The following is an 18262-nucleotide window of genomic DNA, read 5'->3' on the forward strand; positions in this document are numbered from 1 at the left end:
TAAACTATTAGTTATCAAGCCTATTTTGAGCTAAATGGCCAAGCCCCATTTAAAAAAAATATGACTTTTATCACTGTATGCAGTAATAACTCTGGAATGCTTCTACATATCCCCGTAATTCTGAAAGTGTTTTTTGTGACACATTGTACTTTACATTAACTGTAAATTTAGGTCAATATATTTTTAGTTTTTTTCTGTGAAAATATCTAAATTTTGTTTAAAATTTTGAAATATTAGTCATTTTTATTCTTTGACTGCTTATATCCTTAAACCAACTTGTTGCACCACACAAAAATGTAAATAAATAGCATTTTTCATATGTGTACTTTTTGTCAGCATTCACTTTCAAACCTCCTTTTATTTTGTTAGGATGTTAGAAATGTTAGATTTCTCACGAAATGCGGTGATGCACCATATTTCTTCAGAATCTACTGTTTGGCCACACAGCAGGGCTTTGAAAATAAGAGCGCTATTTGGATTTTGGAATGCAGATTTTGCAAGAATAGTTTGCAGGTAAAATTTGCAGAGTACCAAAAGTACCAAAACAGCAGAAACCCCCCCAAAGTGACCCCATTTTAGAAATTACTTCTCACAATGAATTCATATACACCACAGCATTTCATAGTCAAACATACATGGTTGAAATCATTCAGCTAGTGTCTGATACATCATGCTTTCTTTATCAGCTATCAGGTTCCCTTTAAATCCTCTTACAGCTAAGTGAAATGGAAATAAACAAAACAGAGGAAAAATTACAAAAAAATAATAATTTGCTCAAATGGAAAAGTTCCCATTTCTCATCTTTTTAACATTTTATTTTCTGTAGATAGTTAAGATTTTTAGGCCTTTTACATTTTCTTTAAATAATCAGTCCACGTGCTTTGTTTATTTTCTCCTTAAAATGTAAAGAATCAAGAAAAATGATGTTACCGAAACCCGGGACCTTTAGATCTTCAGTCTAACGCTCTCCCATCTGAGCTATTTCGGCCAAACACAAACAACTTTAGGAGTGCTAGACACTTGGCAAATGTCAAGCGAAACCCCTGAAAGTAGATATTTTTATTTTTGCTTTGACTGGTTTTTGCAGCATGATTTCTATTTCAAACTCCTGCTATTTTGTTGTACATATTTAATAACTTTCATTAACTCTTTGTGAATGAGTAGAAAAAAACAAGCAATTTTGACAGAGATTTTTTTACATTTTCAATTTGACTCCATTCATCAGGTTCATTCAAACCCTGTGTTTGTGAGACAGGTGATGGTTGCACATAAAAGACAATGTGCATGCATAATGTTACATCAAGTTTTATTTGTTATTAAATGCAAATAATTGGAGCAAAAAAGGAGACAACAATTTAGAGAAAATATTTTAATGATTGTTAACTTTCAATGTGAAAACATTTGTCCCAAAATGTGCTGAAACTTAGATGTCAGTATCGCATGTGCATTTCAGACTTTAAAACTATGATTACCTGCTTTTTAAGCTTTTGTTTATTAAGTATTTTTATGGTCTATTGATGAATGAGGTACTCAAATATGAAATTAGACTTACCGGCAATTCAGTTTATAGAAATCTCCCAGAACAGCCCCATAGGATGTGGAGTCTCCGCCCTAATAGGGAAAGAGAACACAAAGAGTTGAAATAGTCCCGCCCCATTGACCGCCGGCAGTATTTTTATAGTGCCAAGACAGCTAACATATGCACATAAAAACTATTTCACGGTCCTAGAGTTCCGTTTATAGACGACAATTTCAGATTCACCCCAAAGACTCCCAGGTAGTGGTAACTTTGGGATCGGATTTTTTAAGGCCCATTGCTAAGTTTGGTTTGATCCCCATCTAATCAATAATTGACTGAGAATCTGTATAGTTTCATGAAAAGGTGATGTCAGAAGTGGGATTTGAACCCACGCCTCTAAGAGACTGCGACCTGAACGCATCGCCTTAGACCGCTCGGCCATCCTGACTTCTTGTGTATTCTGTGCCTTAACTCTTTCCAAGTTACTCAGAAGAAATATGACCAGTAATTGTCATTGAAAATTATTTTAAAATATTTAATATTACAGTTTTTATTTCAATACATTTGTTTAAACTATTAGTTATCAAGCCTATTTTGAGCTAAATGGCCAAGCCCCATTTAAAAAAAATATGACTTTTATCACTGTATGCAGTAATAACTCTGGAATGCTTCTACATATCCCCGTAATTCTGAAAGTGTTTTTTGTGACACATTGTACTTTACATTAACTGTAAATTTAGGTCAATATATTTTTAGTTTTTTTCTGTGAAAATATCTAAATTTTGTTTAAAATTTTGAAATATTAGTCATTTTTATTCTTTGACTGCTTATATCCTTAAACCAACTTGTTGCACCACACAAAAATGTAAATAAATAGCATTTTTCATATGTGTACTTTTTGTCAGCATTCACTTTCAAACCTCCTTTTATTTTGTTAGGATGTTAGAAATGTTAGATTTCTCACGAAATGCGGTGATGCACCATATTTCTTCAGAATCTACTGTTTGGCCACACAGCAGGGCTTTGAAAATAAGAGCGCTATTTGGATTTTGGAATGCAGATTTTGCAAGAATAGTTTGCAGGTAAAATTTGCAGAGTACCAAAAGTACCAAAACAGCAGAAACCCCCCCAAAGTGACCCCATTTTAGAAATTACTTCTCACAATGAATTCATATACACCACAGCATTTCATAGTCAAACATACATGGTTGAAATCATTCAGCTAGTGTCTGATACATGCTTTCTTTATCAGCTATCAGGTTCCCTTTAAATCCTCTTACAGCTAAGTGAAATGGAAATAAACAAAACAGAGGAAAAATTACAAAAAAATAATAATTTGCTCAAATGGAAAAGTTCCCATTTCTCATCTTTTTAACATTTTATTTTCTGTAGATAGTTAAGATTTTTAGGCCTTTTACATTTTCTTTAAATAATCAGTCCACGTGCTTTGTTTATTTTCTCCTTAAAATGTAAAGAATCAAGAAAAATGATGTTGCCAAAACCCGGGATCGAACCAGGGACCTTGAGATCTTCAGTCTAACGCTCTCCCATCTGAGCTATTTCAGCCAAACACAAACAACTTTAGGAGTGCTAGACACTTGGCAAATGTCAAGCGAAACCCCTGAAAGTAGATATTTTTATTTTTGCTTTGACTGGTTTTTGCAGCATGATTTCTATTTGAAACTCCTGCTATTTTGTTGTACATATTTAATAACTTTCATTAACACTCTTTGTGAATGAGTAGAAAAAAACAGCAATTTTGACAGAGATTTTTTTACATTTTCAATTTGACTCCATTCATCAGGTTCATTCAAACCCTGTGTTTGTGAGACAGGTGATGGTTGCACATAAAAGACAATGTGCATGCATAATGTTACATCAAGTTTTATTTGTTATTAAATGCAAATAATTGGAGCAAAAAAGGAGACAACAATTTAGAGAAAATATTTTAATGATTGTTAACTTTCAATGTGAAAACATTTGTCCCAAAATGTGCTGAAACTTAGATGTCAGTATCGCATGTGCATTTCAGACTTTAAAACTATGATTACCTACTTTTTAAGCTTTTGTTTACAGCAGAAACCCCCCCAAAGTGACCCCATTTTAGAAATTACTTCTCACAATGAATTCATATACACCACAGCATTTCATAGTCAAACATACATGGTTGAAATCATTCAGCTAGTGTCTGATACATGCTTTCTTTATCAGCTATCAGGTTCCCTTTAAATCCTCTTACAGCTAAGTGAAATGGAAATAAACAAAACAGAGGAAAAATTACAAAAAAATAATAATTTGCTCAAATGGAAAAGTTCCCATTTCTCATCTTTTTAACATTTTATTTTCTGTAGATAGTTAAGATTTTTAGGCCTTTTACATTTTCTTTAAATAATCAGTCCACGTGCTTTGTTTATTTTCTCCTTAAAATGTAAAGAATCAAGAAAAATGATGTTGCCGAAACCCGGGATCGAACCAGGGACCTTGAGATCTTCAGTCTAACGCTCTCCCATCTGAGCTATTTCGGCCAAACACAAACAACTTTAGGAGTTCTAGACACTTGGCAAATGTCAAGCGAAACCCCTGAAAGTAGATATTTTTATTTTTGCTTTGACTGGTTTTTGCAGCATGATTTCTATTTGAAACTCCTGCTATTTTGTTGTACATATTTAATAACTTTCATTAACTCTTTGTGAATGAGTAGAAAAAAACAGCAATTTTGACAGAGATTTTTTTACATTTTCAATTTGACTCCATTCATCAGGTTCATTCAAACCCTGTGTTTGTGAGACAGGTGATGGTTGCACATAAAAGACAATGTGCATGCATAATGTTACATCAAGTTTTATTTGTTATTAAATGCAAATAATTGGAGCAAAAAAGGAGACAACAATTTAGAGAAAATATTTTCATGATTGTTAACTTTCAATGTGAAAACATTTGTCCCAAAATGTGCTGAAACTTAGATGTCAGTATCGCATGTGCATTTCAGACTTTAAAACTATGATTACCTGCTTTTTAAGCTTTTGTTTATTAAGTATTTTTATGGTCTATTGATGAATGAGGTAATCAAATATGAAATTAGACTTACCGGCAATTCAGTTTATAGAAATCTCCCAGAACAGCCCCATAGGATGTGGAGTCTCCGCCCTAATAGGGAAAGAGAACACAAAGAGTTGAAATAGTCCCGCCCCATTGACCGCCGGCAGTATTTTTATAGTGCCAAGACAGCTAACATATGCACATAAAAACTATTTCACGGTCCTAGAGTTCCGTTTATAGACGACAATTTCAGATTCACCCCAAAGACTCCCAGGTAGTGGTAACTTTGGGATCGGATTTTTTAAGGCCCATTGCTAAGTTTGGTTTGATCCCCATCTAATCAATAATTGACTGAGAATCTGTATAGTTTCATGAAAAGGTGATGTCAGAAGTGGGATTTGAACCCACGCCTCCAAGAGAGACTGCGACCTGAACGCAGCGCCTTAGACCGCTCGGCCATCCTGACTTCTTGTGGATTCTGTGCCTTAACTCTTTCCAAGTTAGTCAGAAGAAATATGACCAGTAATTGTCATTGAAAATTATTTTAAAATATTTAATATTACAGTTTTTATTTCAATACATTTGTTTAAACTATTAGTTATCAAGCCTATTTTGAGCTAAATGGCCAAGCCCCATTTTAAAAAAATATGACTTTTATCACTGTATGCAGTAATAACTCTGGAATGCTTCTACATATCCCCGTAATTCTGAAAGTGTTTTTTGTGACACATTGTACTTTACATTAACTGTAAATTTAGGTCAATATATTTTTAGTTTTTTTCTGTGAAAATATCTAAATTTTGTTTAAAATTTTGAAATATTAGTCATTTTTATTCTTTGACTGCTTATATCCTTAAACCAACTTGTTGCACCACACAAAAATGTAAATAAATAGCATTTTTCATATGTGTACTTTTTGTCAGCATTCACTTTCAAACCTCCTTTTATTTTGTTAGGATGTTAGAAATGTTAGATTTCTCACGAAATGCGGTGATGCACCATATTTCTTCAGAATCTACTGTTTGGCCACACAGCAGGGCTTTGAAAATAAGAGCGCTATTTGGATTTTGGAATGCAGATTTTGCAAGAATAGTTTGCAGGTAAAATTTGCAGAGTACCAAAAGTACCAAAACAGCAGAAACCCCCCCAAAGTGACCCCATTTTAGAAATTACTTCTCACAATGAATTCATATACACCACAGCATTTCATAGTCAAACATACATGGTTGAAATCATTCAGCTAGTGTCTGATACATGCTTTCTTTATCAGCTATCAGGTTCCCTTTAAATCCTCTTACAGCTAAGTGAAATGGAAATAAACAAAACAGAGGAAAAATTACAAAAAAATAATAATTTGCTCAAATGGAAAAGTTCCCATTTCTCATCTTTTTAACATTTTATTTTCTGTAGATAGTTAAGATTTTTAGGCCTTTTACATTTTCTTTAAATAATCAGTCCACGTGCTTTGTCTATTTTCTCCTTAAAATGTAAAGAATCAAGAAAAATGATGTTGCCGAAACCCGGGATCGAACCAGGGACCTTTAGATCTTCAGTCTAACACTCTCCCATCTGAGCTATTTCGGCCAAACACACTGAAAGTAGATATTTTTATTTTTGCTTTGACTGGTTTTTGCAGCATGATTTCTATTTGAAACTCCTGCTATTTTGTTGTACATATTTAATAACTTTCATTAACTCTTTGTGAATGAGTAGAAAAAAACAGCAATTTTGACAGAGATTTTTTTACATTTTCAATTTGACTCCATTCATCAGGTTCATTCAAACCCTGTGTTTGTGAGACAGGTGATGGTTGCACATAAAAGACAATGTGCATGCATAATGTTACATCAAGTTTTATTTGTTATTAAATGCAAATAATTGGAGCAAAAAAGGAGACAACAATTTAGAGAAAATATTTTAATGATTGTTAACTTTCAATGTGAAAACATTTGTCCCAAAATGTGCTGAAACTTAGATGTCAGTATCGCATGTGCATTTCAGACTTTAAAACTATGATTACCTACCTTTTAAGCTTTCGTTTATTAAGTTTTTTTATGGTCTATTGATGAATGAGGTAATCAAATATGAAATTAGACTTACCGGCAATTCAGTTTATAGAAATCTCCCAGAACAGCCCCATAGGATGTGGAGTCTCCGCCCTAATAGGGAAAGAGAACACAAAGAGTTGAAATAGTCCCGCCCCATTGACCGCCCGCAGTATTTTTATAGTGCCAAGACAGCTAACATATGCACATAAAAACTATTTCACGGTCCTAGAGTTCCGTTTATAGACGACAATTTCAGATTCACCCCAAAGACTCCCAGGTAGTGGTAACTTTGGGATAAGGTTTTTTAAGGCCCATTGCTAAGTTTGGTTTGATCCCCATCTAATCAATAATTGACTGAGAATCTGTATAGTTTCATGAAAAGGTGATGTCAGAAGTGGGATTTGAACCCACACCTCCAAGAGAGACTGCAACCTGAACGCAGCGCCTGACTTCTTGTGGATTCTGTGCCTTAACTCTTTCCAAGTTAGTCAGCAGAAATATGACCAGTAATTGTCATTGAAAATTATTTTAAAATATTTAATATTACAGTTTTTATTTCAATACATTTGTTTAAACTATTAGTTATCAAGCCTATTTTGAGCTAAATGGCCAAGCCCCATTTTAAAAAAATATGACTTTTATCACTGTATGCAGTAATAACTCTGGAATGCTTCTACATATCCCCGTAATTCTGAAAGTGTTTTTTGTGACACATTGTACTTTACATTAACTGTAAATTTAGGTCAATATATTTTTAGTTTTTTTCTGTGAAAATATCTAAATTTTGTTTAAAATTTTGAAATATTAGTCATTTTCATTCTTTGACTGCTTATATCCTTAAACCAACTTGTTGCACCACACAAAAATGTAAATAAATAGCATTTTTCATATGTGTACTTTTTGTCAGCATTCACTTTCAAACCTCCTTTTATTTTGTTAGGATGTTAGAAATGTTAGATTTCTCACAAAATGCGGTGATGCACCATATTTCTTCAGAATCTACTGTTTGGCCACACAGCAGGGCTTTGAAAATAAGAGCGCTATTTGGATTTTGGAATGCAGATTTTGCAAGAATAGTTTGCAGGTAAAATTTGCAGAGTACCAAAAGTACCAAAACAGCAGAAACCCCCCCAAAGTGACCCCATTTTAGAAATTACTTCTCACAATGAATTCATATACACCACAGCATTTCATAGTCAAACATACATGGTTGAAATCATTCAGCTAGTGTCTGATACATGCTTTCTTTATCAGCTATCAGGTTCCCTTTAAATCCTCTTACAGCTAAGTGAAATGGAAATAAACAAAACAGAGGAAAAATTACAAAAAAATAATAATTTGCTCAAATGGAAAAGTTCCCATTTCTCATCTTTTTAACATTTTATTTTCTGTAGATAGTTAAGATTTTTAGGCCTTTTACATTTTCTTTAAATAATCAGTCCACGTGCTTTGTTTATTTTCTCCTTAAAATGTAAAGAATCAAGAAAAATGATGTTGCCGAAACCCGGGATCGAACCAGGGACCTTGAGATCTTCAGTCTAACGCTCTCCCATCTGAGCTATTTCAGCCAAACACAAACAACTTTAGGAGTGCTAGACACTTGGCAAATGTCAAGCGAAACCCCTGAAAGTAGATATTTTTATTTTTGCTTTGACTGGTTTTTGCAGCATGATTTCTATTTGAAACTCCTGCTATTTTGTTGTACATATTTAATAACTTTCATTAACTCTTTGTGAATGAGTAGAAAAAAACAGCAATTTTGACAGAGATTTTTTTACATTTTCAATTTGACTCCATTCATCAGGTTCATTCAAACCCTGTGTTTGTGAGACAGGTGATGGTTGCACATAAAAGACAATGTGCATGCATAATGTTACATCAAGTTTTATTTGTTATTAAATGCAAATAATTGGAGCAAAAAAGGAGACAACAATTTAGAGAAAATATTTTAATGATTGTTAACTTTCAATGTGAAAACATTTGTCCCAAAATGTGCTGAAACTTTAGATGTCAGTATCGCATGTGCATTTCAGACTTTAAAACCATGATTACCTGCTTTTTAAGCTTTTGTTTATTAAGTATTTTTATGGTCTATTGATGAATGAGGTAATCAAATATGAAATTAGACTTACCGGCAATTCAGTTTATAGAAATCTCCCAGAACAGCCCCATAGGATGTGGAGTCTCCGCCCTAATAGGGAAAGAGAACACAAAGAGTTGAAATAGTCCCGCCCCATTGACCGCCCGCAGTATTTTTATAGTGCCAAGACAGCTAACATATGCACATAAAAACTATTTCACGGTCCTAGAGTTCCGTTTATAGACGACAATTTCAGATTCACCCCAAAGACTCCCAGGTAGTGGTAACTTTGGGATAAGGTTTTTTAAGGCCCATTGCTAAGTTTGGTTTGATCCCCATCTAATCAATAATTGACTGAGAATCTGTATAGTTTCATGAAAAGGTGATGTCAGAAGTGGGATTTGAACCCACACCTCCAAGAGAGACTGCAACCTGAACGCAGCGCCTGACTTCTTGTGGATTCTGTGCCTTAACTCTTTCCAAGTTAGTCAGCAGAAATATGACCAGTAATTGTCATTGAAAATTATTTTAAAATATTTAATATTACAGTTTTTATTTCAATACATTTGTTTAAACTATTAGTTATCAAGCCTATTTTGAGCTAAATGGCCAAGCCCCATTTTAAAAAAATATGACTTTTATCACTGTATGCAGTAATAACTCTGGAATGCTTCTACATATCCCCGTAATTCTGAAAGTGTTTTTTGTGACACATTGTACTTTACATTAACTGTAAATTTAGGTCAATATATTTTTAGTTTTTTTCTGTGAAAATATCTAAATTTTGTTTAAAATTTTGAAATATTAGTCATTTTCATTCTTTGACTGCTTATATCCTTAAACCAACTTGTTGCACCACACAAAAATGTAAATAAATAGCATTTTTCATATGTGTACTTTTTGTCAGCATTCACTTTCAAACCTCCTTTTATTTTGTTAGGATGTTAGAAATGTTAGATTTCTCACAAAATGCGGTGATGCACCATATTTCTTCAGAATCTACTGTTTGGCCACACAGCAGGGCTTTGAAAATAAGAGCGCTATTTGGATTTTGGAATGCAGATTTTGCAAGAATAGTTTGCAGGTAAAATTTGCAGAGTACCAAAAGTACCAAAACAGCAGAAACCCCCCCAAAGTGACCCCATTTTAGAAATTACTTCTCACAATGAATTCATATACACCACAGCATTTCATAGTCAAACATACATGGTTGAAATCATTCAGCTAGTGTCTGATACATGCTTTCTTTATCAGCTATCAGGTTCCCTTTAAATCCTCTTACAGCTAAGTGAAATGGAAATAAACAAAACAGAGGAAAAATTACAAAAAAATAATAATTTGCTCAAATGGAAAAGTTCCCATTTCTCATCTTTTTAACATTTTATTTTCTGTAGATAGTTAAGATTTTTAGGCCTTTTACATTTTCTTTAAATAATCAGTCCACGTGCTTTATTTTCTCCTTAAAATGTAAAGAATCAAGAAAAATGATGTTGCCGAAACCCGGGATCGAACCAGGGACCTTGAGATCTTCAGTCTAACGCTCTCCCATCTGAGCTATTTCAGCCAAACACAAACAACTTTAGGAGTGCTAGACACTTGGCAAATGTCAAGCGAAACCCCTGAAAGTAGATATTTTTATTTTTGCTTTGACTGGTTTTTGCAGCATGATTTCTATTTGAAACTCCTGCTATTTTGTTGTACATATTTAATAACTTTCATTAACTCTTTGTGAATGAGTAGAAAAAAACAGCAATTTTGACAGAGATTTTTTTACATTTTCAATTTGACTCCATTCATCAGGTTCATTCAAACCCTGTGTTTGTGAGACAGGTGATGGTTGCACATAAAAGACAATGTGCATGCATAATGTTACATCAAGTTTTATTTGTTATTAAATGCAAATAATTGGAGCAAAAAAGGAGACAACAATTTAGAGAAAATATTTTAATGATTGTTAACTTTCAATGTGAAAACATTTGTCCCAAAATGTGCTGAAACTTTAGATGTCAGTATCGCATGTGCATTTCAGACTTTAAAACCATGATTACCTGCTTTTTAAGCTTTTGTTTATTAAGTATTTTTATGGTCTATTGATGAATGAGGTAATCAAATATGAAATTAGACTTACCGGCAATTCAGTTTATAGAAATCTCCCAGAACAGCCCCATAGGATGTGGAGTCTCCGCCCTAATAGGGAAAGAGAACACAAAGAGTTGAAATAGTCCCGCCCCATTGACCGCCCGCAGTATTTTTATAGTGCCAAGACAGCTAACATATGCACATAAAAACTATTTCACGGTCCTAGAGTTCCGTTTATAGACGACAATTTCAGATTCACCCCAAAGACTCCCAGGTAGTGGTAACTTTGGGATAAGGTTTTTTAAGGCCCATTGCTAAGTTTGGTTTGATCCCCATCTAATCAATAATTGACTGAGAATCTGTATAGTTTCATGAAAAGGTGATGTCAGAAGTGGGATTTGAACCCACACCTCCAAGAGAGACTGCAACCTGAACGCAGCGCCTGACTTCTTGTGGATTCTGTGCCTTAACTCTTTCCAAGTTAGTCAGCAGAAATATGACCAGTAATTGTCATTGAAAATTATTTTAAAATATTTAATATTACAGTTTTTATTTCAATACATTTGTTTAAACTATTAGTTATCAAGCCTATTTTGAGCTAAATGGCCAAGCCCCATTTTAAAAAAATATGACTTTTATCACTGTATGCAGTAATAACTCTGGAATGCTTCTACATATCCCCGTAATTCTGAAAGTGTTTTTTGTGACACATTGTACTTTACATTAACTGTAAATTTAGGTCAATATATTTTTAGTTTTTTTCTGTGAAAATATCTAAATTTTGTTTAAAATTTTGAAATATTAGTCATTTTCATTCTTTGACTGCTTATATCCTTAAACCAACTTGTTGCACCACACAAAAATGTAAATAAATAGCATTTTTCATATGTGTACTTTTTGTCAGCATTCACTTTCAAACCTCCTTTTATTTTGTTAGGATGTTAGAAATGTTAGATTTCTCACAAAATGCGGTGATGCACCATATTTCTTCAGAATCTACTGTTTGGCCACACAGCAGGGCTTTGAAAATAAGAGCGCTATTTGGATTTTGGAATGCAGATTTTGCAAGAATAGTTTGCAGGTAAAATTTGCAGAGTACCAAAAGTACCAAAACAGCAGAAACCCCCCCAAAGTGACCCCATTTTAGAAATTACTTCTCACAATGAATTCATATACACCACAGCATTTCATAGTCAAACATACATGGTTGAAATCATTCAGCTAGTGTCTGATACATGCTTTCTTTATCAGCTATCAGGTTCCCTTTAAATCCTCTTACAGCTAAGTGAAATGGAAATAAACAAAACAGAGGAAAAATTACAAAAAAATAATAATTTGCTCAAATGGAAAAGTTCCCATTTCTCATCTTTTTAACATTTTATTTTCTGTAGATAGTTAAGATTTTTAGGCCTTTTACATTTTCTTTAAATAATCAGTCCACGTGCTTTGTTTATTTTCTCCTTAAAATGTAAAGAATCAAGAAAAATGATGTTGCCGAAACCCGGGATCGAACCAGGGACCTTGAGATCTTCAGTCTAACGCTCTCCCATCTGAGCTATTTCAGCCAAACACAAACAACTTTAGGAGTGCTAGACACTTGGCAAATGTCAAGCGAAACCCCTGAAAGTAGATATTTTTATTTTTGCTTTGACTGGTTTTTGCAGCATGATTTCTGTTTGAAACTCCTGCTATTTTGATGTACATATTTAATAACTTTCATTAACACTCTTTGTGAATGAGTAGAAAAAAACAGCAATTTTGACAGAGATTTTTTTACATTTTCAATTTGACTCCATTCATCAGGTTCATTCAAACCCTGTGTTTGTGAGACAGGTGATGGTTGCACATAAAAGACAATGTGCATGCATAATGTTACATCAAGTTTTATTTGTTATTAAATGCAAATAATTGGAGCAAAAAAGGAGACAACAATTTAGAGAAAATATTTTAATGATTGTTAACTTTCAATGTGAAAACATTTGTCCCAAAATGTGCTGAAACTTAGATGTCAGTATCGCATGTGCATTTCAGACTTTAAAACTATGATTACCTACTTTTTAAGCTTTTGTTTACAGCAGAAACCCCCCCAAAGTGACCCCATTTTAGAAATTACTTCTCACTAGTGTTGAGCGATACTTTCCGATATCGGAAAGTATCGGTATCGGAAAGTATCGGCCGATACCGTCACAGTATCGGAATCCAATCCGATACCGATACCCGATACCAATACAAGTCAATGGGACTCAAGTATCGGACGGTATTCCTGATGGTTCCCAGGGTCTGAAGGAGAGGAAACTCTCCTTCAGGCCCTGGGAACCATATAAATGTGTAAAAGAAAGAATTAAAATAAAAAATATCGCTATACTCACCTGTCCGACGCAGCCGGGACTTCAGCGAGGGAACCGGCAGCGTTGTTTGTTTAAAATTCGCGCTATTACTTGGTTACGTGAATTCCCGGCTTGTGATTGGTCAGGTCGGCCATGTTGCCGGGACGCGGACCAATCACAGCAAGCCGTGACGAAATTACGTCACGGCTTGCTGTGATTGGTCCGCGTCCCGGCAATATGGCCGCCCTGACCAATCACAAGCCGTGACGTCACGGGAGGCTGGACACGCGCTCATTTTAAAATGGGCGCGTGTCCAGCCTCCCGTGACGTCACGGCTTGTGATTGGTTGCGCCGCGATCAACCAATCACAAGCCGGGAGGCTGGACGCGCTCATTTTGAAATGGGCGCGTGTCCAGCCTCCCGTGACGTCACGGCTTGTGATTGGTTGCGCCACGATCAACCAATCACAAGCCGGGAGGCTGGACGCGCTCATTTTGAAATGGGCGCGTGTCCAGCCTCCCGGCTTGTGATTGGTTGACCGCGACGCAACCAATCACAAGCCGTGACGTCACGGGAGGCTGGACACGCGCCCTTTTTAAAATGAGCGCGTTTCCAGCCTCCCGTGACGTCACGGCTTGTGATTGGTTAATGGCGGCCATGTTGCCGGGACGCGGACCAATCACAGCAAGCCGTGACGTATTTTCGTCACGGCTTGCTGTGATTGGTCCGCGGCCCGGCAACATGGCCGCCCTGACCAATCACAAGCCGGGACTTCGCGTAACCATGTAAAAGCGGGAATTTTAAACAAACAACGCTGCTGGTTCCTGCGCTGAGGTCCCGGCTGCGTCGGACAGGTGAGTATAGCGATATTTTTTATTTTAATTCTCTATTTTACACATTTTAACATTAATGTTGTTCCGATACCCGATACCCGATACCACAAGAGTATCGGAATCCCGGTATCGGAATTCCGATACAGCAAGTATCGGCCGATACCCGATACTTGCAGCATCGGAATGCTCAACACTACTTCTCACAATGAATTCATATACACCACAGCATTTCATAGTCAAACATACATGGTTGAAATCATTCAGCTAGTGTCTGATACATGCTTTCTTTATCAGCTATCAGGTTCCCTTTAAATCCTCTTACAGCTAAGTGAAATGGAAATAAACAAAACAGAGGAAAAATTACAAAAAAATAATAATTTGCTCAAATGGAAAAGTTCCCATTTCTCATCTTTTTAACATTTTATTTTCTGTAGATAGTTAAGATTTTTAGGCCTTTTACATTTTCTTTAAATAATCAGTCCACGTGCTTTGTTTATTTTCTCCTTAAAATGTAAAGAATCAAGAAAAATGATGTTACCGAAACCCGGGACCTTTAGATCTTCAGTCTAACGCTCTCCCATCTGAGCTATTTCGGCCAAACACAAACAACTTTAGGAGTGCTAGACACTTGGCAAATGTCAAGCGAAACCCCTGAAAGTAGATATTTTTATTTTTGCTTTGACTGGTTTTTGCAGCATGATTTCTATTTCAAACTCCTGCTATTTTGTTGTACATATTTAATAACTTTCATTAACTCTTTGTGAATGAGTAGAAAAAAACAAGCAATTTTGACAGAGATTTTTTTACATTTTCAATTTGACTCCATTCATCAGGTTCATTCAAACCCTGTGTTTGTGAGACAGGTGATGGTTGCACATAAAAGACAATGTGCATGCATAATGTTACATCAAGTTTTATTTGTTATTAAATGCAAATAATTGGAGCAAAAAAGGAGACAACAATTTAGAGAAAATATTTTAATGATTGTTAACTTTCAATGTGAAAACATTTGTCCCAAAATGTGCTGAAACTTAGATGTCAGTATTGCATGTGCATTTCAGACTTTAAAACTATGATTACCTGCTTTTTAAGCTTTTGTTTATTAAGTATTTTTATGGTCTATTGATGAATGAGGTACTCAAATATGAAATTAGACTTACCGGCAATTCAGTTTATAGAAATCTCCCAGAACAGCCCCATAGGATGTGGAGTCTCCGCCCTAATAGGGAAAGAGAACACAAAGAGTTGAAATAGTCCCGCCCCATTGACCGCCGGCAGTATTTTTATAGTGCCAAGACAGCTAACATATGCACATAAAAACTATTTCACGGTCCTAGAGTTCCGTTTATAGACGACAATTTCAGATTCACCCCAAAGACTCCCAGGTAGTGGTAACTTTGGGATCGGATTTTTTAAGGCCCATTGCTAAGTTTGGTTTGATCCCCATCTAATCAATAATTGACTGAGAATCTGTATAGTTTCATGAAAAGGTGATGTCAGAAGTGGGATTTGAACCCACGCCTCCAAGAGAGACTGCGACCTGAACGCAGCGCCTTAGACCGCTCGGCCATCCTGACTTCTTGTGTATTCTGTGCCTTAACTCTTTCCAAGTTAGTCAGAAGAAATATGACCAGTAATTGTCATTGAAAATTATTTTAAAATATTTAATATTACAGTTTTTATTTCAATACATTTGTTTAAACTATTAGTTATCAAGCCTATTTTGAGCTAAATGGCCAAGCCCCATTTAAAAAAAATATGACTTTTATCACTGTATGCAGTAATAACTCTGGAATGCTTCTACATATCCCCGTAATTCTGAAAGTGTTTTTTGTGACACATTGTACTTTACATTAACTTTAAATTTAGGTCAATATATTTTTAGTTTTTTTCTGTGAAAATATCTAAATTTTGTTTAAAATTTTGAAATATTAGTCATTTTTATTCTTTGACTGCTTATATCCTTAAACCAACTTGTTGCACCACACAAAAATGTAAATAAATAGCATTTTTCATATGTGTACTTTTTGTCAGCATTCACTTTCAAACCTCCTTTTATTTTGTTAGGATGTTAGAAATGTTAGATTTCTCACGAAATGCGGTGATGCACCATATTTCTTCAGAATCTACTGTTTGGCCACACAGCAGGGCTTTGAAAATAAGAGCGCTATTTGGATTTTGGAATGCAGATTTTGCAAGAATAGTTTGCAGGTAAAATTTGCAGAGTACCAAAAGTACCAAAACAGCAGAAACCCCCCCAAAGTGACCCCATTTTAGAAATTACTTCTCACAATGAATTCATATACACCACAGCATTTCATAGTCAAACATACATGGTTGAAATCATTCAGCTAGTGTCTGATACATCATGCTTTCTTTATCAGCTATTAGGTTCCCTTTAAATCCTCTTAGAGCTAAGTGAAATGGAAATAAACAAAACAGAGGAAAAATTACAAAAAAATAATAATTTGCTCAAATGGAAAAGTTCCCATTTCTCATCTTTTTAACATTTTATTTTCTGTAGATAGTTAAGATTTTTAGGCCTTTTACATTTTCTTTAAATAATCAGTCCACGTGCTTTGTTTATTTTCTCCTTAAAATGTAAAGAATCAAGAAAAATGATGTTACCGAAACCCGGGACCTTTAGATCTTAAGTCTAACGCTCTCCCATCTGAGCTATTTCGGCCAAACACAAACAACTTTAGGAGTGCTAGACACTTGGCAAATGTCAAGCGAAACCCCTGAAAGTAGATATTTTTATTTTTGCTTTGACTGGTTTTTGCAGCATGATTTCTATTTCAAACTCCTGCTATTTTGTTGTACATATTTAATAACTTTCATTAACTCTTTGTGAATGAGTAGAAAAAAACAAGCAATTTTGACAGAGATTTTTTTTACATTTTCAATTTGACTCCATTCATCAGGTTCATTCAAACCCTGTGTTTGTGAGACAGGTGATGGTTGCACATAAAAGACAATGTGCATGCATAATGTTACATCAAGTTTTATTTGTTATTAAATGCAAATAATTGGAGCAAAAAAGGAGACAACAATTTAGAGAAAATATTTTAATGATTGTTAACTTTCAATGTGAAAACATTTGTCCCAAAATGTGCTGAAACTTAGATGTCAGTATCGCATGTGCATTTCAGACTTTAAAACTATGATTACCTGCTTTTTAAGCTTTTGTTTATTAAGTATTTTTATGGTCTATTGATGAATGAGGTACTCAAATATGAAATTAGACTTACCGGCAATTCAGTTTATAGAAATCTCCCAGAACAGCCCCATAGGATGTGGAGTCTCCGCCCTAATAGGGAAAGAGAACACAAAGAGTTGAAATAGTCCCGCCCCATTGACCGCCGGCAGTATTTTTATAGTGCCAAGACAGCTAACATATGCACATAAAAACTATTTCACGGTCCTAGAGTTCCGTTTATAGACGACAATTTCAGATTCACCCCAAAGACTCCCAGGTAGTGGTAACTTTGGGATCGGATTTTTTAAGGCCCATTGCTAAGTTTGGTTTGATCCTCATCTAATCAATAATTGACTGAGAATCTGTATAGTTTCATGAAAAGGTGATGTCAGAAGTGGGATTTGAACCCACGCCTCCAAGAGAGACTGCGACCTGAACGCAGCGCCTTAGACCGCTCGGCCATCCTGACTTCTTGTGTATTCTGTGCCTTAACTCTTTCCAAGTTAGTCAGAAGAAATATGACCAGTAATTGTCATTGAAAATTATTTTAAAATATTTAATATTACAGTTTTTATTTCAATACATTTGTTTAAACTATTAGTTATCAAGCCTATTTTGAGCTAAATGGCCAAGCCCCATTTAAAAAAAATATGACTTTTATCACTGTATGCAGTAATAACTCTGGAATGCTTCTACATATCCCCGTAATTCTGAAAGTGTTTTTTGTGACACATTGTACTTTACATTAACTGTAAATTTAGGTCAATATATTTTTAGTTTTTTTCTGTGAAAATATCTAAATTTTGTTTAAAATTTTGAAATATTAGTCATTTTTATTCTTTGACTGCTTATATCCTTAAACCAACTTGTTGCACCACACAAAAATGTAAATAAATAGCATTTTTCATATGTGTACTTTTTGTCAGCATTCACTTTCAAACCTCCTTTTATTTTGTTAGGATGTTAGAAATGTTAGATTTCTCACGAAATGCGGTGATGCACCATATTTCTTCAGAATCTACTGTTTGGCCACACAGCAGGGCTTTGAAAATAAGAGCGCTATTTGGATTTTGGAATGCAGATTTTGCAAGAATAGTTTGCAGGTAAAATTTGCAGAGTACCAAAAGTACCAAAACAG

The 18262-nt window shown here is 34.8% G+C and overlaps 6 non-coding genes across 6 annotated transcripts; all 6 read right to left on the minus strand.

The window, feature by feature from the left end:
• Positions 1–1886: 1886 nt before the first annotated feature.
• TRNAL-CAG (transfer RNA leucine (anticodon CAG)) lies at positions 1887–1967 on the minus strand. Its single transcript has one exon. It is a non-coding gene; the product is annotated as a tRNA-Leu (tRNA).
• A 2004-nt stretch (positions 1968–3971) lies between these two features.
• TRNAF-GAA (transfer RNA phenylalanine (anticodon GAA)) lies at positions 3972–4044 on the minus strand. Its single transcript has one exon. It is a non-coding gene; the product is annotated as a tRNA-Phe (tRNA).
• An 897-nt stretch (positions 4045–4941) lies between these two features.
• Positions 4942–5024, minus strand: TRNAL-CAG (transfer RNA leucine (anticodon CAG)). The gene has a single exon. It is a non-coding gene; the product is annotated as a tRNA-Leu (tRNA).
• Positions 5025–6069: 1045 nt separating this feature from the next.
• On the minus strand, positions 6070–6142 carry TRNAF-GAA (transfer RNA phenylalanine (anticodon GAA)). The gene has a single exon. It is a non-coding gene; the product is annotated as a tRNA-Phe (tRNA).
• A 9277-nt stretch (positions 6143–15419) lies between these two features.
• On the minus strand, positions 15420–15502 carry TRNAL-CAG (transfer RNA leucine (anticodon CAG)). The gene has a single exon. It is a non-coding gene; the product is annotated as a tRNA-Leu (tRNA).
• A 2008-nt stretch (positions 15503–17510) lies between these two features.
• TRNAL-CAG (transfer RNA leucine (anticodon CAG)) lies at positions 17511–17593 on the minus strand. The gene has a single exon. It is a non-coding gene; the product is annotated as a tRNA-Leu (tRNA).
• Between the last annotated feature and the right edge of the window lie 669 nt (positions 17594–18262).

Source organism: Ranitomeya variabilis, chromosome 4 (assembly GCF_051348905.1).
Source record: "Ranitomeya variabilis isolate aRanVar5 chromosome 4, aRanVar5.hap1, whole genome shotgun sequence".
NCBI classification, from domain to species: domain Eukaryota; kingdom Metazoa; phylum Chordata; class Amphibia; order Anura; family Dendrobatidae; genus Ranitomeya; species Ranitomeya variabilis.